The sequence below is a fragment of the Falco cherrug genome, chromosome Z (assembly GCF_023634085.1).
Source record: "Falco cherrug isolate bFalChe1 chromosome Z, bFalChe1.pri, whole genome shotgun sequence".
NCBI lineage: Eukaryota > Metazoa > Chordata > Aves > Falconiformes > Falconidae > Falco > Falco cherrug.
In genome coordinates this window covers 8,822,699-8,846,763 of record NC_073720.1, presented here as the reverse complement: position 1 = coordinate 8,846,763, position 24,065 = coordinate 8,822,699, and the positions used below count along the sequence as shown (strand labels likewise).

Here is a 24,065-nt window from a genome sequence, read left to right as displayed (position 1 = left end):
AAATTCAGACTTTGTGAAATCAATGAGGCCTGTTTGCCAATAGCTTGCTCGTGACTGGATTCTCTGATGTCTAATAAAGGACAAGATCAATTAGCTCTTCCTTCAGTTAAAGCACTGATAGTGTCTTTTCCTTACCATTCCACCTGTTTCCAAAATTCATGTGAGAACAGAATAATATGTGAGCCTTTTTACTTCCACTGTTAATTTATCACAAATCAGCTCAGAGTTCAAAAGTTGAAGGACAGAAAGAAACTGTGATCATATAGTTTTTCTTCACCTTGAAGCCAGATGTATAATTTTAGATTAAGTTGGAGCTGCTTAGAGATCTCCATGGCAGTACAATACCATTTGTCCAGGGAGCAGACTGAGATAACAAAATTATCATGACCGCTCCTCAGCTAAGCTGATTAGCCTGTGCCTCACCAACAACTGCCCCTCTCTGGGGGCCTGATCCCACCATGCATCTAGACCCTGCCCATGTGTATAAGGGAGTAGTTCCCTATAATATTTGGAAGTGTCTGGCAAACATTAAGAAATTTCACAGTCTCACCTGGGAAGGAACTGCATTTTAACTCCATTTAACAGCTAGTGAAATGAGGGAAAAGGGAAAAATACGTTTTGTGTGTTGTTCAAGGAATGAAGAAAAGCTGTGGCATAAAACCATGTATCTCCCACATATCAGCTTTGTACTTCCAATGAAATCTTATCTTTTAAACATTGGTAATTTAGTATTTGGTACAATCCTGCAGTACTTGAAAGGTTGTGTCTAGGGTTTGGTATGATTTTGTTTCCCTTGAACCAAATTGGGATCTTTCAAGTGATGGTTTACAACAGGAGCAGGGCTATTACTTTTCTCTAATGAATTCATTCATGTAACAGGACCACTTCCACCATGTGAAAAAATTTCTACTCCTGTCCTTTGCTCTCCAGACACAAACCCAACCCCACGCCATTACAAGGTCAATCTCCAGTAGGACAGAGAAGGCATCTCTTCCAAATCCCATGTCCCTGTTCCTACTTGACATTGGATCTCTCTCCCCTTTATTTATTTCATTTCCTGTTCTCAGTGTGCTGTGAACCTCTCCAGGTTCATTCATTCATTTCACTTTGGCAGCAAGTCACTACGCAAACAATCTATTGAGGATGCAATGGAAATAATATTACGCTACTGAGCTGATAATACTTGACTTTAATATCTCTTAGCAGCATCTCCATTATGCTATGTCAGTGAAACAGATCAGACAGTGTAGGTCTCTAATGTAAACCAAGAAGGGGGGTGGGGGAATACTTCTGCTATCAAAGTGAAACTTCTAATACATCAGCAACAGAAGGTGAAGGGGCAGCAGAACTGCAAGGGAACAGATCAGCTATCTTTCAAGTAGTGCCTCTGAGCAGGTAGCTAATAAACATCTGTATTTAACTCCAAGCACTTTTCCTCCCTCTCTTTCTCTCATCTTCTTGTCTTGTCTGCTCCCACTAATACACTAGGTTGGTTATATATAGCTCGTTTTAGTGACATCATAACCATTCCATTGGTCATTATCATGTTACTTAAACAGATTTACGGTCTGTGCGTTTGAATAAAAAAAGGACAAAAGGGAGATGTTCAAGGAGCCATGAGGAAAGATATTCAAGAAGTGTGGTTAAGACAGCCCTAAGAAGCTCTGTGAGTGGCTTTGCTCTCTAAATCAAGCCAGTAAGCCTGTCTTGTACATAAGACACAGGACAGGGAGTTGGGACAAGCATGCTGTTCTTGTTTCTTCCATTTTTTGGCTATCTGACCTTCAGGGATTATCTAATTTTTCAGTATCACTGTTTTTGCATTTCCAGCTTGTGTGTGAGAGAGTATCTTCTGTGTTTTAGTGGCTAGATGGACACATACATGCTAAACGTATTCATTCCTTTAATTCAGTTGATATGGCAGCAGTGTAGCACTTGATGCAGCAGTTGGCTCTAATAGACCCTGATCATGGGTCAGATTTGATCCTGACGGCCAATAATTTCATCTGAGGATAAGGGTGCAGTTGGATAGAAGGATATTTGTATTTCATTAAATAACCTCTGCTGCCTCAGCAAGCAACTCATCAAGGGAACCATTAACAGCGTGAAATTTTTAAATGCGTGTTTACAGATGATTCTATAACGAAGATGCCTGGAAGAGCCTTTCAACTCTTCCAGGTGAATTTTGATGGCCACATCAGATATAGATAAAATGCAGAAGGTTGAAGAGGTCAAGTCTGAAATGAATGGACCTCTGTTTAACTCTTCATGTCCTGGTGAACTTGGCTGACTTTATTCTGCCTCTCTGGTATTCTTCTGCATGCCGATAATGACAACTTATCATTCCTGAACCTATTGCTGGTTGGCGTACCACTGCCACCTATACCTAGGATTGTAAGCTACGAGTGTGAAATCACAGTTCAAAGGAGAATTAAAATCCTGCATCTCTGTTCCTACAATTACCTCATACATATCTCTAGAGGAGCAGAGAGGTGGTCCTGTTTGCTATATTACAGGCTTGGGGAGAAGTGTGAATGACAGCTGTACTAAGGCAGAATAATTTACCAGAGAGAAAAAGTCAAGGAAAGAAAAGAAAGAATGAAGTTTTTAATGGGTTTCTGAACTTTCTGAGAGGCTGCAGACACAGCATCCTAGTTTTTGAGATCTATGCTCAAAATGATGAGTTTTCCCCATTTTCTTTTGCTGCTAAACTTCCTCATGCAGCCAAAATACAAGTGGTCCCTCGGCACTTGATTTATATTATTTTTAGTGATGTGCAGGCAGCAACAGTTTTAGGCCCTCAAAGCCTAATAATATTTTTCCTTCAAAGAAGAAAGAGCAAGAAAAGTGATCCTCCACAGCAGATCAGAGCAGGGGGAGGTGACTTATAAAAGTTGGGACTGGCAGATTCAGCACCATACCCTAATTAGGTGGGAACTTGGCATTTGCAGTGACTTCTGCCCAGGTAAAGCTTTACTCTGACTAGAGCAGGGAATAAATTCAGCACCTCTTAAAGCTGTCATGGTCTAAAATCTGTCCAGCTCTGTGAGCAACCTCAAATTTAAATGATCCTGACTTCAGACTCCTAAAATAACATGTGCTGAACTATAGAAAACAGCTAATTTTAAGGGTAAGGTACTGGAATAAGTCTCAGGACACTTCAGTCATTACCAATTGTGTACCAAATTTAGAAGTCACACTGGGCAAGGCATATAACTTAAACCACATCTGTTGAACAGGCACATTCTTTTGCTTGTTTTGTTTCTTCAGACAAAAACAACTTTGGGAACAGGGGTTCTCCTTACATGTCAGTCCATGATCTTAGGCTCTTCTAAAGGATAAATAGCCAGAAGCAATTCAGTACTGGCATATCTTCATCGGAACATTGGGAGTAGATTCATCAGTACAGATTTAGTCATCTACAGTGTTGGCATTTGCATCTGAGATAGTCATCTAGGTCACCTTCACAACCCATGAGGAATTGTCAATTCTAAAGCACGATCCGTTTAATTCAAATGTAGATGTCAGGAGAATCACTCTCTGGGATTGCCTGTTTCTCTCCACTGACTGTGTATAGAGTCTAGGCAATTAGGTCAGATGTGTATTCCTTATACGCATTCGTCAATGAAGCCCAGGTAGTGACCCCTTGCAGAAGACACCCTCTTCAAAGCATCTAGACTTTCCAGGATTTGGCTTGTAGTTAGTCTCAACTGTGGGATCCTTACTGACCTATGGAGACTCCCCTGAGTGCCCAGGTATTGCTGTGACCTGCTAGAGCTCGGAGGGTGAGAATAGGAGTAAGATGAGCACTGATGAAACAAGGAGTAGATTTACATATCCTTTTAGGCAACAACGTTGAATTTCTTCTGTAAGGTAAAGAAAAGCAACACACACACGCCTACAAATGTGAGCAATTCTGTCTGCAGGAGAAGCAATGCACTTTGACTTCTTGTGAAATCTTTTTTCAAGAGGGAGAGACAGTGGGCATTCTCCAGTTTTACTAAGGCATCCCTTTCACAGAGTAGGGTAGTAAAGAAGCACCATTTCCTGTACCTAAGACCCTGGTTTCACAAAGCTGGTCACAACTTCACATTTAATTGAAACCATCCCACAAGTTCAAAGGTTACAGCTGGGGACAAGGCAGAAAGGAAAACTAACAGGCACTGAGAGAAAGATTTCTTAAGAAGATGAACTGCAGAGGAAAATAATAAAATAAAAGGAACAGAACATTAAAAAAATCAACAACCCAGTCTGGAAACCACCCCACTGCCACAAAGAAAGCCATTAATTTACATTCGCAAGGAACCCAACAGCAGCTGGAGGTGTCTGGGCACTGCCATTCCACAGATGATGTCAGGCCTGTAGAAGATTTTTCAATTAATCTCTCTTGACCCTATGCCTTGAACCGTCATTCCTATTTTTAACAATCCCATTCTGTTGGATGACCTTGGGACCCAGTGACCAATAATGCCCATTTAAGTAACTGCGGGGGTGTCGGTAAGTATGCAAGGAGAATTTGCAAGGGGCTCATTATATAGAGAGTTAGTTACCACGAAGAAGGACTGTCTCTCTCTCTTACTCTTGCCTGTAGGCTAGTAGCTGGGGACCTGAAGCAGACACTCGGTCATGCTAAATACACAAAAAATGCTCTAAAAGAGCCATTCTGCTTGTAGACAGTTACAGAACTTGAAGAAGAAAGGGCATATGAATATATACCAATCAAATCTGCCAACATCATGAAGAAAACCATCAAAAACTTCATATTCCTTCTTTCTACTAAAATATTAGATAGAAAGGAATTGCAACTAAAACAAAAGAAGCCCAGATTTGTTTCACAGCACAGGGTAGAACCTAGGTTATTCCTGCTAATCATGTTGAAAGACTAACACAGGAAGGATTTGGCTTCAAGTTCATGCATGTACATCAAATTTAGAGAGTAATTTTGTTTGAGATGAAATGCACTAAACCACTTTGCCTCACCAGTTTTACAGAAGTTTTAGGCCCACAAGACGTGTGCTTCAAAGCATCCTGACAGAGATTCAGCAGCAATCCTTGGATGCAAAAAACTTTTATTCCAATATGAAAATGTGTTGTATGCTTGTAAGCATTGTAACGTTATGAATGTGTTCCCTTTCCTGTCTTCAGTACATGCATTTGACAGGCTGAGAAATAATATATTTTTCTGTTTTCTTAAAATAAAAATAATTATACTTTGTTGAATAGTGCTATGATGACAACATGGGAATGAAAACACTGTGTTGTGATGCTGTGCAAGCCTCTCTGTACTCCTTTGTTGATGGAGTGACAACCATCTTGGTCCTAACTCTACATTTCAACCAGCTATCCTTTCTGCAAAACTGTTTGGATGTGAGAGGGGGAATGATAACAGATAGGGCTAGGTTTAAAGTAGAATGAATGATAGACCTCGCAGACTGGGTTGAATTTGAAGATATGCAAGTGAAAGGAGAGTTTTCTTTGTAGTGTCCCCACTCTTGGGGTTCTGGTAGGTAATAGCTGAAGAACAGGTAAGAGGATTTATAGGAGTTGTGTGGGTAATGTGGGATTAATGCTATTAATCAGAACATAAAACCTGTCATCCTGGGTCAGACTAAAAGTCTGTAACAAAATAACCTGCTTCTGACAGTGACCTGTAGCAGATGTTTCAGGGAAGTATATAAAAGCCATGGCAATTACAGTACGATCTTTCCCCTGGCTGTACTCTCATGCCTGCAGTCAGAGGTTTAGAAGCCTCCCAGTTTTGGGGGTTTTTTTCTGAAGCTTTCAGAAGATTTGCATGTAAAAAGTTACAAAATCCATCAGTAAAATCAGGCATTGCTGATGTTTACTGGTGGAAACCACTCTTGTAAGAATGCATGAAGATCAGACAGCTTGTTTTTATTATTCAGACTGAGTAATAATATTATTATTACTCCAAACAGGCTTAGATCCTTGACTAAAAGCACCTTTGGCATATAGGGAGAGCATGTAATTTTCTCTGAGATGCCATTCAAGCTCCATGCCCATCAGATCATACCAAAATGCACAAATCTAGTGGATTACATGTTGAAAGGCTGGATATAGTACTGGAGCAGAAAGATTTCAAGGGTCTCTGAAAATTCATCAATTATGATAAACCTGTTCATCCAGCATCTGCTGAAAAACCCTTGTCCATGTATTTGTCCTGGTATCACTCTTGCTGGGTCATAGACTAGCAAGGCGGCCAATGCACTCTGCCCTAGTAGCGTTACACAAAACTGATCCTAAGTCATGATCAAATGAAAGCAGAAGGACAAAGCACCAGCAGAACAAAGAAGATAAGGCCCACAGAAATCCATCAAATTTTAAAATGCATTGGATGCAGTAACATCTCAGAGGAGACTCAGATAAGGACACAAGTAACACTTCTCACATAATCCTTTGAGACTGAACTTTGACGCACAGGCTTACCAGTTCTCCAGCAGGTCTGCTCACCTCTTTGTTCCTTCAGGAGCCTTTCTTTTCTAATGGCGAGATTTCATTTTGCTGAGCTCCATTAATTATTAGACAACAAGAACTAAAAATCAAATACTGCTGTGTGGATTTCTCCACCTATCATACAAATCTCACTCACCTTTGTTTGCTGTTGCCACTCTAGTTTCATCCAGGGCAGGTCTGCTTACCATAGCTATGTTCAGAACTCATTTCTATATTCTATACATCCTGACATTAAGCAAAACCTCCCTTTTTTTCTTGTTTACTCCAATTAGTTTATATTATAACTTTCTTTATGTCCTTTACTTATACCTTTTAATTCCCCTTTCTTTTTAATTCACTGGCTCTGCACCAGTGTTGCTTAACTCTCATGAAGTATTTTGGGACATGCTTGATTAGAAAAGATAGAGGAGATTAAATTTCAGCAGTTCTGTATTTTTATCTAGATATTTCCACTTTCCCCTGTTAGTATAACTGGAGCATTTATAAATTTAGCATTTTAACAATGGGGTGTTGGGTTTTTTTCCAAATATTCTGACTTCACTGTTTTAAAACAAAGAGAAAGAAACTTACATGATGGATCTAAAAAGGATTCTGGATTTCTTCTTTTGAAACATATTTTAGTATTCTAATTGGATTATTATTTTTATAACAGCCCCCATGTTTTCTGGACATTTAAAATAAATTCATGTCAAAGTTACAAGATTTCTTTGATGTTATGTGGAATGCCTAAAGTATTTTGGGTTTGTATCTCTTTCTTTTCAAGCAGAGTTTGAGATACTAATAAAATTAGCTGATTTACAGAGATGGAAGTTTCAGGGGAAAAATTATATATATTATGAGTCTTTGGTCCTTACAAGTTTAACGCTCAGATATTCTTCATTTTCCTAAGTGAAAAAACTTAATTTAATAGATGTTATTTGTGATTCATTCTGTAGATGGAAAGGTAGGGGTTTTTTCCTCTTTAAAAAGCTGTGCAGTGCTTTAAACATAACCCTGTGAAAAAAATAAAAAATCAGCCATCCACCTGGAGTTTTGACTCATATTCTCTTTCCTTCAAGCCGTACGCCTGACTTATTTGTAAACCTTCCAATAAACATGAATCTGACAGTCAGCCTAATATGCTGGAATCAAAAGCTATTATTGACTTTGCCATATTGATCAATGGTGGCCCAAGCCCCGTAATAGATTATGGTGTTTCTCTCTGAATGCGGCTGCTCAGCTGTTCCCTCGCTGCATTAAATGAATGTTCCTCTGTCAGGAAGTGTTAAAATGACCTGGTTCAGAGCCTCCTGCTCCAGGCCTTGCCCTCCCATAGATTGGGTGCACAATACACTTCTAGAGCCATGTAAATGCCAAAGCAGGAGGTTGCTACTCCTGTTTGGAGGTGGATTTCACGTGGTTCGTTGCCACTCACCCCTGTTTTACCCTCCCTTAGTAACACATCCATCTCCTTTCCCATGGCACGTCTCACCAGCATTTGTACATTTTTTCTTCACCACTCTGCTGTGTGTGCTATATCCTCATCTTATAGACTGGGAACAGAGCCACAGGGAGGCTAATTGACTTGTCACACAGAAAGCTCATGAATAAGAGGGAGTTTGAAGCCACTTCTTTCATGTCAACAGCAGGCGTATGAAATGTTGACTAGCTCCTTCTCTCCTTATGTTCCTCAAACCAACCTTCTCCCAGCATTAAATTCCAAGACAGTCACTGGGTGAAAAAGATCTCTTTGTCTGCTTGAAAAGTATGGCAGGATGGCTTTTACATGACATCAGTCTGAGCTCATAGGAACCCTGAGAAGGACTATCTTATGCCTGGAGGAGACTTATATTTCAGCAGACTGCGCAGTCATGGTCTTTTCTGAGCTACCTAGATGTGTTAACTGCAATAGCTCCGGGAACCACACCGACCCTCTCCCATAAGCAATAGCAGCAGCCATCCGGAAGGCAGCCCCTACGCTGTGCACTGCTCTGGGCTGGGATTTAGGCCAATGATCAGTCCAGCTAAGTTCCTAGCAGAAGCAACCTTTCATGAGGGGTACAAGGATTTAAAAAACACAGAAAGTTCTGCTGTTTCTACAGCAGCCCCTTCTCTTGAAACCAGGAAGAAAAACAACAAACTAAAACCAACCAAACAAAAAAAAAAAACACCAAAAAAAACCCCAACAACTCCTCATGTATTGTGGAAATATGCAATTCAGAAATTTTTAAATGCAGAAATGTCTAAGGAAAATTTCTACTTCTGCAGAAAAAGATGTAATCTGTACTGAACAGCCAGTTGCAAAAAGTGTTTCAATATTATCTTTTCACAGGAAAAAATTATACATAACGTTCAAGAAAAATGAAATGACTACATAAATGTGGTTTTATTTTTCACAGATTGTTTTCCTAAGTTAGAATATATTGACTGGATATAATCTGAAGAAAAGCAAAAGATTAAAGAAAGGCAGAAACATTCAGTGATCCACTCAAGACAGGTCACAATTTGTGAGACCCAAGCAGGTCAGGAGCAAGGTATGTACAGGAGCTATGCAAAGGAAAGCTAGCACTGCTCTTCCCTGGGAGTAAGTCCACAGCCAACAATTCCAGATCTGTTATTCAACAGACGTTCCTTCAAACTGGGAGAAAACAAAACTGTGCTGTGAAGCAAACAATGGACATTGGTATTGAAATGAAAAAGATATGGAGAACATGAGAGTTTTAGAGCAGGTGGCATCAAACCCTTCCCAAGCAAGTCAAGGGCTCAGTGTCCCCAAAGCAACTCGGCAGAGAGTTCCCCAAAGCAATCTCTTACACAGTCTTCTGTAGTATGTAAATTTATTGAAATACAGTCCCCTTTGCCTACTGGGAGATGAGTGCGCTGTGATCCGTCCTCTCTGCCCACACTGACACAGGCAGCTGACATTGTGGTTTTGAAGATTTCCTTTTTGTTTTTGCTGCCAGCTCGTGGGAGGGGGAGAGAAGGAGGAAGGGGAAAGAGGAGGGCGTTACGCGCCCGCAAGTATGTGTAGGCAGGCCAAGAGAATCTGTGCCACTGAACACCCAGATGGCAGGAAAAAGTCACCTTTTACTAACTGGATCTGAGGCAGATTTTTATAGTGTGTGGGTGTGAGAGAGGGCAGGGGCTGTGAGGGGGATGCAGGAAAGCAGAGCATGTAAATGCACATATGTTTACCCCAGAAAGAGGGAGAGGAGGGCACAGAGTGGATAAACAGGCTTCTATCTGCTTGTATAGAGTGACAGAGTTGCACAGGGAAGAGGGGCAGGGTTACAGAGACACCCTTCAGGAGCAGAAATTCAAGCACCTGATAAGTCTTTCCTTTGCCCTCCTCTGTGCAGAGGCACACAGAAGGTCTCCAGCTTCCCACTGCCCTTGCAAGGTATATTACAGGACAATTTCTTTTTCCCCAGATCCCCTGAAATTGCTTTAACAATGGTGAAAAACTGTCTGTCTTGACCTTTACTTTCTCTACACCCCTGAAGGTGACAAAGTCCATGTGCAAGGCCAGGGTCACATTCTGTGACTTCATGCTCCTGACCATGAGGCTGTGCCTCCACCTGTACCTCCTTGCAATCTGTATTTCTGGCTTTAGGAAGAAATGAGCCAGCAGAACCATTCAAATATACTTTTCTGAGCACCCATATATCTATGCTAATAAACTAAACCAGTCTGTAACTTGTTCTTTGACCCTACAGGTATGAAAGCCTTGCACATGTGTAGTTAAATTCTCTACCTTCTCCCCAAAACTGGGTGGGCTGAGTCCCACATGCCTGAAAGTCTCCACTATCCCCTAGACTGTGGCACAGTGCTAATTAACATGGGCCCCAAACACAGCAGGGAGTATGCTAACAGCAAAATATTATGGGCAGACCCTTGCTATATAATCACAGAGTGATTGAGGGTTGGAAGGGACCCCTGAATGTCATCTTGTCCAACCCTTCTGCTCAAGCATGGTCAGCTTCTTGTCAGTGCTCAAGTCCGTGCCCATAATTTACCAGTGTACAGGGTTCCTTGGTAAGATCTTGACTCTTCCATCTCCAGGAGTTGAATCCCAATTGTAGTTTCCATTCACCTGAAGTATCTGAGATGCTAGGTGGCTTGCAGCTCTTGGCAGGTGAGCAAAACTCAAAGGGACAAGAAGGCTGACTGGAGCTGTTGAATCCTGCTTTGGTTAGGAGCGTATGGGATACGCATATACAGTTCTCCAAAGCTGCAATAAAATACCTCTAAATATCCCATATTAATTGTATATCTGAAACAGCACTGGTGCTCATCTTAACGGTACCTAAGGACCTTGCAATTCTCTCCATAACAGGAGGTGTAATGAAATGCATGCAAGATAGCTTAATACCATGACCATCTCACTTTCTTGTGTGGGGGCAGTTCTTAAGAGATTTGTAATTAATTGAGATCCGTTAAAAGACTGACAAATATTTCCAGTGAGATCTGACCAGACTGGGGAAGATGTAAGACTTTTGGCGACTGAAAAGAGAAGGGATAGAGGGTTCATCTCAACTTCAGCTGGAGTAAGGTGCAAAACTGTTCAAGAAAGATCTGATAAAGAAAGATCTTAAGAGCCTTGCACAGAGAGTATGCTGTGAGCTTACATCTCTAACGTCCACAAACTATGTGTCCTGGGTTGTGTTTCAAGCCAGAACAGACCATTTTGATTATTATTTTAACTCCTGGGTAACAGAATTTAAGTCACTAATTCCCAGACTGAGTAAGTGTCCTCTGTATCCCTTACTTAGTAGTACTGACCAAGCATCACCCAACACCTCTGCCAATAGAGGTATTTTGCCCACCACCTTCTTCCCAACACAGGAAGCAGTTGGGCTCTGTATTCTTGATTTAGCCCCAGCCATCAAAGATACTCTGCATTGTGGTAATAACAAAGTATGTAAAGTGACCTCACATGCCAGCATGTGCTATGGGGGAAATCCACTGGGAATGCCTTGATGGTGAGTATCAAGGCAAACCTTTTTTAGTACCTTCAAAAGTAACCAAAATCAAATGAAAGCAGGGGAAAATAATCCGCTTACATCTCCCTCTCTGCAGGCAGTAAATTTTTTAAAATTCACCAGGCAACATCTGCTGTGTAGCAGACAGTGGGGCAGAGAGGGTGGCTGCTCTGTACAGCTTCCTCCACCCCCTAGGCCTGCTTCCAGGGATCACATCTGCATCTGCAATTTGGGAATTTTTATATATCTGTTTGACCGTTACATAGATCTTTGGTGCGGGGATCTGGGTTTGTTCCCTGCCCCTCCTCAGTCCTCCCTCCACGAGGGAGGGGGCCTTGTGCATGGTAAATGGCATGCTACGCTGGCTATTAGTAATCCACCAACTGGCCAGTGACCAGGAACCGCTGCAAGCAGCATTTCCAGCTGACTCCAACGCTTTAATTGTTCACTCTGTGTTAAACAGAAATGCATTTCTGAGTCTACAGATTATGAACACGAGGCTTGCTTCTCAACCCTCCCCCCGGCATTTTTCCTTGACTTGGGGGAGGTTATTCCCTCCAAGACACCCTGTTGCAGAGCTTGCTGTGATAGCAGAAAGGGATACCAGATCATCAGTGTTAGTAATCGAGGGTGTAAGCCTCAGCCCTTGCCCCAACCTTCCATCTTGCACAGGCTCCTGCTCACATTGACTGAGAGCTCATCCCATCTGGGTATTTCTAGCTTTGCTTGTCATGAGCTGCACCTTAACACAAGCTTGATTCAAAGCCCACTGAAGCCAGTGGAGAGACTCCTGCCCTCAGGAGCTTCAGATCAGGCCCATAAGAAAATATCTTCAGCACAGCCAGCAGACCAGATCATTAGGATCAATGCAACAGCACGGACTTCCATGAAGTGAGGCCAAAGTACCTTAACAGAGACCTATTTCAGGAGCTCTGCTAATAGAGGGAACCAGTATTCCCTGCAGCAACACAATGAAGATGCAGTGCCTGGACTGCAAGTTCTGTCACACCATTGCTGTATCTCCTAATACCTTCCAGGAAGTTCTTTGTGCAGTTTTGATCTCAAAAGGAATCGCTTAAAATCTGTGTGAACTTCATTTGCAGAATACTTATTTCTCTGCTAAAAAAAAAAAAAATAAATAAAAAAGAATGATTTTTGCACTAATGTAACAAAATAGGTTACAGATTGCTCAGGTCAGATGGACTTCTATACAGATGTCAATATGAAAAAGACACACCTCTAAACATTGCTTTTAAGGAAATACACATGACATAACTGTCTAGTCTGACCTCTTTTACAGCACTGGTTGAAGGTATTGCAAGTGTCTGTTACTGGGTGAGATACTCTGGGGTCTAGACCCAAGTCCTCTGCAGGGTCAACGGCAGGGTATGACAGTCCCTTATATCAGGTTGCTATCCTTCCTTGGCATTTAAGGTGTTCTCACAGACTTCCTAAATGAACCATGGAGGAAGCTGCATCCTGAGTGGGTCCCTTCCTCCACACTGTCGTGCAGGAACACATGCTATTTTACCATCTCATACTGTTAAGCAAAGATAGATCACATAATGCCAAATTCTGGCAATATAGAACATATTTCATGAAAAATGCATGCAAAAAAAAAGCAAGTAGAAAAGAAGTAAAAGTATTTTATTTTCCCTAAATACAAGCATCAGAGCCCTCTGAGATACTCAGCCATAGACATCTAAACCTTTGACATCTGAATTTGAGATAGTCATTCCATTACAGACAATTCATTTCGAATGAATTGTTATTAGACTGAAGCATTTAAGATGATTATTTTAAAGACAGACAGCCTGTTAACTCCTCTCATTGACCACAGAAGGGGTGGAGAAAGTCAGTTCACATTTAAACATCTGTCTTTTAGGTTTTTAAATAAACCCCATCCCTGAAACTCATCTTGAGTAGGGGACCTATATACTGCAAGTGGAAAAGGCTTGATTTGTGCTGCAGACTTCTGTGGACAACACTACCATTAGAAGATCCCTGATTCTCAGACTGATGCAGAAGCAGCTACTCCAGCCAGCCTGAGAGCTCACTGTGCTCATGGAGAGAGTCTTTGGCTGTCCCTGTACCGTGAACAGATTTACTGTTGCATCTGTGTCTGCGCCAGGAAAACTTATTCTACTTTCTGAGATGTGTAAAGGCTCCTATCATGGATGAGACTGAACTGGCATTCATAGATCTGAAGAAAAGAAGTTATCACCAGAATATTTTAATCTCTCTGAATATACTGGCTTTGAGTCCAGGTTCAAGGCAGGTTCTCCAGCACCTGAGCTTAGCCACACTGTGCGGGATGGGTTTAACAGAAAACTCCATCCAGTGTCATGTGAAACCAGCCAGAAAAAAAAAATCACAAAAACAATGAACCAAGCCAACAAATGAGAGGGGGGAAACATAAAAAGATGACTTAAGAACTAGGAACGAAAAATATCAAACAAAGCAAAACAGCTGTGCTGCAAATAACACATAACGTTTTTCATTTATTGCAGAAAGTTTCTTTCAGCAAAATAAAATAAAACCAAGAAAACAAGAAAAAAGAAGTATTTGTCTGTATCCCTATTCAAGATGAATTATCAGCTTCTCTGAGTACCTGGTTAACACTATCTATTTTGGGGTTTAAACCTCAGAGTCACAAGAGTATGTTGTTGTGGACAATGGCAGTGAGTGCAAGATTGTGATGTCCAAGACTACCCGGGAGTCCGACCTTACAGCTTTACTACTCAGCTGATTTTCCCAGGCACTGGTGCAAACATCTGGGTGTTTGTGTGCATGTTGACATTTATATCTATATTTTTAATGCCACGGGGAACTGAGTATTAGGTTTGTTATTTCCACTAGCCAGGCATTAAAATACTTTGAGCTGATCATGCCCTTACTGAGTTTCAACTGAAAAGCACTAGGCAGCGAGGATGACACAGCCCTAGGAAACAGTAAGAGAGATTAATGCAAAGCACAGCAGCAGCACAAACAGCACCCAGACATAATGCACCGAGTAAACTTTTTCCCCTTCCTTTCACGTTGTGGTAGATTGGCCACCAGAGGGAGTCCAAGAGACCCCCAAGAACTGCAAGATAAACAGATCAGCTTTTGGCAAAATAAAGGTAATTAAACATTTTCTACCAGGGACTGCACAGTTCAAACCAATGTGAGCTGCTTTAGGTCACTGTGAGATGTGCATCTCAGCAAGATTTCTCAGAAAAACTAAATCAGATTTCATGTACAGTTTAACTTCTCCAAGAAAACAAAGGGAATAAGGAACTGAGTTGACATTGTTAGTATTATTGTTGATGCTGAAAATGGTCTTCTCCCTGTGTATTTCTAATCAAGTAATATTATGTGTTTATAGGTCAACGGAATGGAAAAGAAGGTGAGGAGACCAGAATCCAAAGGGCAATGCTGCCTCATCTGTATCACTATACACTTGCTCACGTGTATGGAAATACACACAGATATTTAAACACAAGTACATTACATACTGTTCAATCTTACTGTTTGGTAACAGAGGATGAAGACACGAGATTTCACATTGCCTTGCATCTTCCAGTCTGACCTCAAGGGTGGAGGAGGAAACCAGCTCTCCCAGGGGACTTGGAAGGGGTGTCACAGGCTGCTGTTATGGCCATGTCAGGCTAGAGAGACACTACCACACACAAATGTAAATAATCTCCCTCCTTATAGAGCAGGGCAAGAAGTAACATCGGTGGGCCAGAATTACTGACATACTGAAAAACTGGGTTGTGCTCTGCTATAAATAGAACTTTTGTGGCAAAAAGTAACTGCATAAATGTCAGGAAAGACATCTTCCCCAGAAGATCCGCTATGCTTCCCTAGTTTAAGTTGGGACTATCACCTTATCAGCCAAAAGTGGAGCATTTGTCTTTAACACTGAGCTACAAAATCCCCATCCCTACATTTCTTCTAATGCTTGTTGTCTGGAGAATCAAAAGGTTCCCTGCCCCGCCCCCCCTTTGTCCTACAGTAACAAAATCCTACAAGACCGGTCTGAAAACAGATGGGTTTCTGCAGAATATTGACATTTTAAGCAGGAAATGCGTACATATGTGGAGGAGGAAGGGACTCATACTATTTCTGGGTAATATGGGGCAGATTGTGTTTTCAATATCATGCCGGTAGTGGTAGCTGAGCTGAGCTTTCCAAGAACATATAGCTGAAATAGATGAGGTAAGGGAAGGGTGAAACAGGTGTTAAGAGAAGTGACTATGGCCATAAAGTAGATTGTTGGCAGAGTACACCCTCATCCTCTACACTAAACAGACTGTCCTTTCACCATATTTGAACTCTCCACCTATTAATACCTCACCCATGGTTGCATATGCAATGATTGGTTGAATATGATGTATCTACAGGGCTCTATACAAGAGTTAAGAGCTGAGATGTAAAAAAAGATGCATGATACACAAAAGAGTGATTTGGGACCAGTTTGTCAAGGAGATCAGGCTGTGGTTGGAGATAAATGAATGGTTCAAGCAACACCTTCTGGACCAAGACCTGTCCAAAATCTGTGAGGTGAGAATTGAAAAAGAAGCCTGACCTCTTCCTCCAGCACATGAGGAGTGTGAGATAACGTTCCCTGGCAAGCTGTCTGTTCTCTGGATCAGCAGATTAGTTGGAGTGATTACAAGAAAAGAAAGGATATTTTCCACTCACTTATTTACAAATTGTACCTAATGAATTATTGATCAGATGAGTAGCCCTTTGCACAGCCCTCTAGGAATCTGTCCTTTGGAAGTGGTGTTCACAGCCCCCTGGCCCAGAAGGGCCAGTGGAGACGTTTCAGCCCTTATACTAATGGTGTACCTGGCTGCTGAAGCCACTATTTTCATTGCTTTCTCGGTGCCTGCCTGCAAATTAAACCTCATTAATTTAGGTGGAAAGCAACAGAAATAGGGAAAAAAGCCAAACCTATGCATCTGTACAGGATAAATGTTATATCCACTGCTCCAAATGAGAAAAATTATTTCCCCATTGTTGAAGTGGGTGAAGGATAAACACAAGACTCAAATTCAGGAGTCCTAAGCTCCTTTCTTGTCTCTTCCACTGAAACACTGAACAGGTCACAGACTGTATTTGCCAATGTAATTAACTGTCAGCAATGAGAGTGTACAGCTGGCGCATGTCTCATCCATGGCTCTCTTCACAACCATTGGGGACCGGACCAAGAGCCCCACCAGTCTAGAGTGCAATTCATCCAGCTAAACACAGGTATCTGCTCAAGGCCAATGTGAGTCATGCCCTAAAAGTCACCATCTGTCTTTCCTACCTCTCCATTAATTATGAAGTGGAAGCCTACACTGTATGGATCTAAAGGTAGATCAAATGAGTACCACCACCAGTCTGTGTCCCAGTTCTCCAGCTGCAAATGGTACCCAGTCTTTCACATTCATGTCTGTTTTGTGTCTGTGGTTCTACATAAATCCTCAGGCCTTATGGCCACATCCATGCATATTAACACAAACATGTTTTATCTGCATCCTTCTGTTTCAGTACTTCCTTGTGAAAAAAAGATGAAATAAAAATAACAGCATCAGAATCTGAACCCTGGGTAGAAATGTGGTCTTTGATTCCACTGTACGAAATACAGTGAGGCCCCAGTTTTCATGGCTGTCCCTTTGCTTGCATACTCAGATGAAAACAGCTTGAGCTGTTCCATGCCAGACCTTTTACCAGTACAAGGCAGTGTCATGGCACTGCAGTCAATGGCACTACTTCAAATTATATGGTTGAATACCTGTTTATAATCTATACAGCAAATATTTATGCTTCATGTAACTTCAACTTTATTTTTTTCAAGGGAAAAGAATAACTTTATATTTATTATTGTTGGGTTTTTTGCATAGCTGGCAAGAAGGTTAGAGTCAGTCTCTTTCTCTCTCCTCCTCTCTGAGTACCAGCTGTTCTTCATGGGGGATATATGAGCAGTTTTATACAGTTTTAATATCCACCAGAAATTACATCTCGCTGCCTTTAGGGACTGAACCTTTAAAATTCAATTTCAAATAAATATAATTATAAAATAAGGTAGGGGAAAAAAAAGGGCAAGAGAGGAAAAGAGAGTATCAGAATTCAGTTCCTCGCTGTAAAAGCTTCAGGGCACAGCCAGTGGGGCTGTGTTCTTTAGCGACAGTAAGAAAAATGCCCCGGGGCTCTGAGATTAGCATGTTGATGTTTTGGTCACCACTCTCTATATGAAGCCAGAGATGGCAGAATCCCATGCTACAAAGGAGGAAGGGGAGCAAGAGGTTTGCAGAGGAAGTTTTTATATCTTCTCATAATCTATCGTAATTGGAGAAACACTAGAAGAGGAGAGAATGAAAGCACAGTGTTGCAACAGAGCTGAAAGGAAGAAGGGAGGACTGCTGAAGTATCTCAGAGTTCTTCCCCTAGAAAAAGAGACCTAGCTCCAAACAAAGTAGGGTCTCAGAAAGCACAGCTGTAATTTTGGCAGGAAAAAAATGCCACAAGCACTAAAAAAAAAAATGCCATCCCAAGGCCAAAAGCTTTGCAGCTTGTTAATTTCCCTCTAAAATGACACAGAGAGGATGGTCTTGTTGTATAAATGTAAAACTGCTGTAACTGTGTGGACATGCTAGTCCTCAGAGAGGCTTTCAATCCTTGCATGTGCAGAGTTTCTAACAAGCTGGAATTTTTAACTGGAGATTTCACATTAACATAAAATTAAGAAAATCCTTGCTTACAAATCTGAACAGTCCTGAGCTGATAGATGTTCCTTCTGCTCAGTGAAGCTAAGGAAAAGAAAGCATCTTTAGAATTTTGCAGCAGTGATCTCCTATTTATTGTTAGCAATACTAGACAAATCTAGCATTGCTAAAAGAAGAAACAGATGCACAGAAAATGCAGGTAAGTGGGACTGAGGTTAAGGAGTAGGCCACTCTCAGGGTTTTGTGCTCTGTCCCTCAGATTGCACTGCATCCAGGGAGCACAAACACTGGAGACTTACCTGAATGCTGAGGGTGGATTTGTTACATTAACGGCTTGTAAGTCTGGTTGGACGTCATACTTGTGCTTCTGAATCTGTGATTTAATTCATGTTCATTGGGAAAATCATTGTATTGAGTAAGTACAAAGAAGTGACTTTGAGAGATGAGGACCCACCTGCACACTCCACACTGGCAGCAGATGCTTAAAGTGCTCAGCAACTTGCAAGAAAACTTATGCATGTAGGTGCCCCATTCCATGGCCAGCATTCTCCCCATGTGCACTCTCTGCCTCACTTCCTGGGAGGAATCTGCTCTATCCAAAAGGCATCGTTGATGCTTTAGAGAAGATGCACATAGGGGAAGGCATATAGCCACAGACTGTTTGGACCATGTGTGGGCTGGACTCCAAGAGCTTACTTCTGATTTTCTGAGCTAAATCTAAGAGTGGATGTTCTCTGGAAATCAAGGTAAAGAACGCTTTATGGGAAGAAATTATCTTTTTTCTTTCACCAGCAATTCTCAAATTTTAGGCCAACCAAGTGACCTAGCTGTGAAAGACTGAGTATCCCTGAGGATTTCTGTGAAATGAAGAATCACATAACAAGAAGGAAACAAGATTCATGGGCACAAGTGAAATTACTAAGTCAGGCCAAACATCTCATTGGGTCAGCCATCACACAAAGTTGCTCAGAGGCCCAGGTCTTACCTGGAGCAGATTTTGTTTTAAGAACTTGTTCTTGAACACAGTGGTTCCAGGAAACATTTCTCCTTTTCTCTAGCAATTTTGCCAGTCACTGCTGGGGCTTTGGTAGAAATCCTTGGAAATAGATTTCCTCTACAGCCTTTTCACATCATGTTCCAATCACCAGCTTCACTCAATCCAATCTGCCCAACTGCAGCAAGACACAGTCAAAAATCACTCAGCATTTAGGGAGTCCCTTCTCTTTTATCTCACCTTGGTCTCTGTCTGCTCCCTACCCAGGCCTTGTCCTTTCTTACACAACTTGTGTATCATTGGATAACCAAGTAAATATAATTTCGGAGAGCTGCCCCCTTTTGCCATGCATCTGAATAAGCACCAGGTTTGCAGTTATTTGTTTAGCCACTGAGCTGAACAAATTAGATTAACACAACACATGCAGTGAGGGGAGGAGGATGGAGGGGGTGGGGGTGGGGGCTTCTAACAGAGAAAGGAAAGATGCTGGGGAAGTGCTGTCGTCATGGCAATTAACCCTGTCTTGGCAACGGCGTCCTTCGTTCCCCCAGAAAATCTGCTAGGTAATTCCCCTTTCCTTTCCCCTCCTTTATGTGTGTTGCAGAACTGGGGCAGAGCTGCACAGGATCAAAGCTGTGCTTCAGAGCTCAGGAGGTTGTGACAGTTGCATTTGTGCGAGAGGAGATGTGTGGGAGAAGCTTCCTTCTGCTAAATTCAGTGACACACTGTTAACAAGACAATACAACAGCAGGGTTGGTTGCTGTTTTCCCTCCCTCTCTCTCTATCTGTTGTTTTTTTTTTTACAGCCCAATGAGACCTTTCATTATATTTCAAACGTGTTTGCTTTAAAGCTGTTGTGAAGATTCCCTCCTACTGCTTCCACTGCTCTTCCTCTTCTTTCACTGTAGCCGATAAGCACCTCACTCCATCAGGTCCTGTTTTATATAGGAGACACAATGCATGGTGTTGTGGCAAAACATCTTGCTGCTCTCCCTTAGAGATGGGCATCTCACAAGGAGTCTGCTCTTACCAAGCCAACAAGTCACCCTCATCTCTAATTTCAGGGAAACTTAGCATGTTCTTCACCCACAGAGCTGGAGAACAGGTCAGTAACATTTGCAAGGCAGGCTTTCTGTTGCTGTAAAGTAGTACAGCTCCTCTGAAGTCAAAGAAATTACTGTCAAGATGGACCAGATTAAAGCATGCAAACATTGGAAAAGTTGAGATCCATTTTATAAATGGCACAGCAGAGTTAGAAAAGGGTGAATCACATGGAGTCACTGTCTCGAGAGCAGACAGAAATCTCCTGCGTCATAAACCAGCAAGTCAAACACGGAACCTCTCTGAAGCAGCAGTGACTGTCTCACAAACAGTCCTCTGGGAAGCCCAGAGCCTGGTCCATCTTCCAAGAGGAAATTACCAAAAAGGCATAGGGAGATTTCCCTGCAAAAACTGTCTTCAAACTACATACTACCAGTAAAAAACCCACCCAAGGTAAGAAAAGGACTAGCTGTACCAAGGTAACTTAATCAGATTTGTCAAAAGATAACATTGACTGTGTTCTACAACTTTGACTTGGTGCTGGTACTTTTTTTCATCTCTCTGCCCCTCTAATTGAAAGGTCTGGAAGTAGTGACCTCTCACTGTGGGAGGCACAGCACTGAATTGTGATTTTTCTATTTCTGAAATAAACTACTCTGCAAAGGGGAAAAAAGACCCCCAGCACATCAGAACATCTCAGTCAGTTCTCTTCCACCACAGAAAAGAATGGGCAAGTGCTTAGGTAATTGGAAAGGGGATTAATCTAATTGCAAAAAAAGCTTTACTAGATTAATCAATTGAATGTCCCCTCTGATAATTCATGAAGGAATTCCATGCAGATAATCACGATATATTGATAACCCAAACTAATCAAGAGGTGTGGAGAGATGGAAAAGCCTTTTTCCTCAGTGTACTATTGTTACAAAAGACATTTTGAAAGAATCAAACAAGAATTTCCTTCCTGTTTTTTTTTTTCTCTTTTGTTTGTTTTTTTGGTGGTTTTTTTTTTCTTTTGTTTGTTTGGTTGGGTTTTTTTAAAATGAAAACTGTCTCTACAGAATTTTAGGATGACCGGAAAAGATTCAAAGATCTTTGTTTATCTAATCAAACTGTAACAGTCCTTTTCCAGGTCTTTCCCAGATTCTGTAGTATTTCCCAGTGGTCTTCAAACTGAAATAGGGACCTGCAGCCAGAAGTTAATCAGCCTATTGCCCTCATCAGTAAATAACATTAACAGCAAGAATTCTCTGTTTCTTAGTAGAGACATGCAGGGGGAACTAATGGAGGTGGTGGCAGAAGGGTGACCTCGGAGTTAGATGAAACCTGTAAGGTGTAACCAGGTGGGAAGCATTGAATCTGCACGTGTGTGAGGCAACAATGCCAGAATTAATTTGCTCTGAGGTCAGTGAAATGACCCGTCTTGGAGGACACTATGAGTTTTTGGACACTGTGACTAAGTTATGGGTGATGCCAGATTTATGAGGGATGACGCATGTATGCGCAATGGCAGAAAAAGCAGGGTGAAGGTAACCATTTCTTGGTACTTTCCCTGCTGTAGGTGCAAAGAGGGGTGTTAAATGGGATGCCTGTGAATGCAAAGCAGAGTTAACCAGTGTGTCTGCTTCTTGCAGACTGGTCCTCAGAGGCACCGGGGACTTCCAGCTCCTAAGTGCCACTGCAGAGGGATGCTCCTGAACCATTATGTTTATATACAGAAAACTACAGTACCTCCTCCCCACAAAGATGCTGCATGGCTTTCTGCTCTTGCAAGGGAAGAGAGTTGACAATGAGAGGCGAGATGCATACTACAGGGCTGACACCTCCCTGCTTTCAGCATTACCCAGCAGAGCTGACTTCACAGATTACCCAGAGCAATGGGAAACAGAGCTGACATGGACATTTTTGTAATGGATTTTCCTATGTAAAAATATTTCTGGGGCAAAGTCTTCAAACTTTCAGGTCTTTTCCAACATATATATATTGTTTGCTTGTTTGTTTTCACTCCTTTTCCACTGTCACATCTCAACATTCAAAGAAAAGTTTCCCTTGGAAAAAAGTAGTTATTTTGATTTCTTTGATGTTATCTTTAGAAGAAAAAAAACCACCCCACCTGCTTAATCAACTGGATTTCCCAAGATGTAATTCCTCTTAGCCAAATTCAGCAGAAGTCCCTGTGCTTTTCCATAACCCTGTAGGCTGCCATACTCTGCTGAACTGTAGAAGAGAGGGAATGTAATTGGTGTTCAAGGGAGGTATCTGGAGAGCCGGACTCCTAGGTTTTGTGTCTGCTTTCATCACCAACATGGTAGCACCACTTTTTTCAAATCTCCTATGACAAAACTTTCGAAACTTAGACACCTCCATGAGTCTTCTGAGGTCTAAAAACATCAAATGTAATGCCTTTAGGTGCCTTGTGAGTGTAAAACCATGAATAAAGGCATTTATGCCACATCTCTGATAGCACCTTTAGGCAGCTCCGTCTTCCCCAGTTCTAAAAGGAGGTTGGACGTGCATACCCTGAAAGGGCTACTGCACAGAGCTGAGATGCTTGCAAGGGGCACTGGAGGAAGTGCCAAGAGGTCTGAGAAGTCAATCTCCCTCCCATCCTTTGCACTCTCTGGGAGTAAAATTCACTCCTGCAAAGAGAGTGTCCAAAGCAAAGTTTTTACAGGCCTTAATTTGTGCTGGATACTCCTCAGCAAATGCTATTCCAGGTGCCAAAGGCCAGCTGCAAACTCCACAGCAAGAGCTAAAATCAATTTGCAGCCAAAGTGAAAAGGCCTGGATATCTGTCCCTGGCTCCTTCGCTTTCCAGCAAAGCCATGAAATGAGCTGCTGCCTTTGGTTACATGCTTAATTTCAGAAATGAAAAGACCAGTAGAAATAACAGCATCACCGGCTACATGGTGTGGAGCTCAAGAAAGAACATGCTGGTTGCCTTTGCAATCCAAGCTGCAGAAACAGTTTCCTCTCAGAAACAATTTCCTTCCATTTTTTGGAGGAAATAGAATAGGCCTAATTCTGAGGAAGAAATTAAATCTTTAAAACATATACGCGAGTGAGTGAGGAAGGCCTTAGAGAAACAACAGTGAGCATCACTGAGGGCCAAAGAAAGGGGCCAGCAATCATAAAAACAATGTAAAAATTTGAGGCTTTCAGAGAAGGCAAAAGAGAAGTAATTCTAAGTGTCTGGGGAAGAGAAGAAAACTTTTAATTATTTTTTTTCCTGTAACAGGAAATTTTTTCTATTATGAAATAAATAAAACCATCCTTTAGTGTATCTGGAAGATGGGTATTTTTTTTTTCCTCTCTCCCTCGGATTCAGAACAAAACAGAAAAAGGAAACTGTTTTCACAGTTGCTGTGCTAAATCCAGCAGCAACAAAGCCTGATTGCTGGTGCCATTTGACATAGGCTTCTCAGAGACCTCAAACACCTGGGGTATGCTCCCCTGCTAAGTGAATGGTAACATTTCATGTTCACCATTCATGCCATTCCTCTGTCCTTTTAGGCTGAAGAGGGCTGGACTCATATACTTTAAGGAGGAAGGCTAAAGTCTGGGAGATATTTTGTTGTGTGGGTTTTGGTGTTTTGTTTTTGTTTTTGGTGTTTTTTTTTTTCATTTTTGCTCAACCACAACTTTCTGGATAATAGGACAAAACCAACTAAAAAAGTGATATGCCTGGCATTCAGGAAGATGTTACACTTAGGCATCTAGTTTTCCTCCAAGGTCGGTTCACCCTTGTGCTGGGCACCAGAAGGAGGCCTGTATGTTGAGGACATTTCCCATCAATTAGGTCATGAACGTGACAATCAACGGCAGGCAGATTGCACCAGTGATGGGTTTCTGCACCAAGGCTGTATGCACCCACACTGCTGCTCAGGCAGGAACAGT

The 24,065-nt window shown here is 41.8% G+C and overlaps 1 protein-coding gene across 9 annotated transcripts in view; it reads right to left on the bottom strand.

Moving 5' to 3' along the window:
- Nucleotides 1–24,065, bottom strand: part of CELF4 (CUGBP Elav-like family member 4) — a 723,613-nt gene that overhangs the window by 494,780 nt on the left and 204,768 nt on the right. The window lies entirely within an intron of this gene.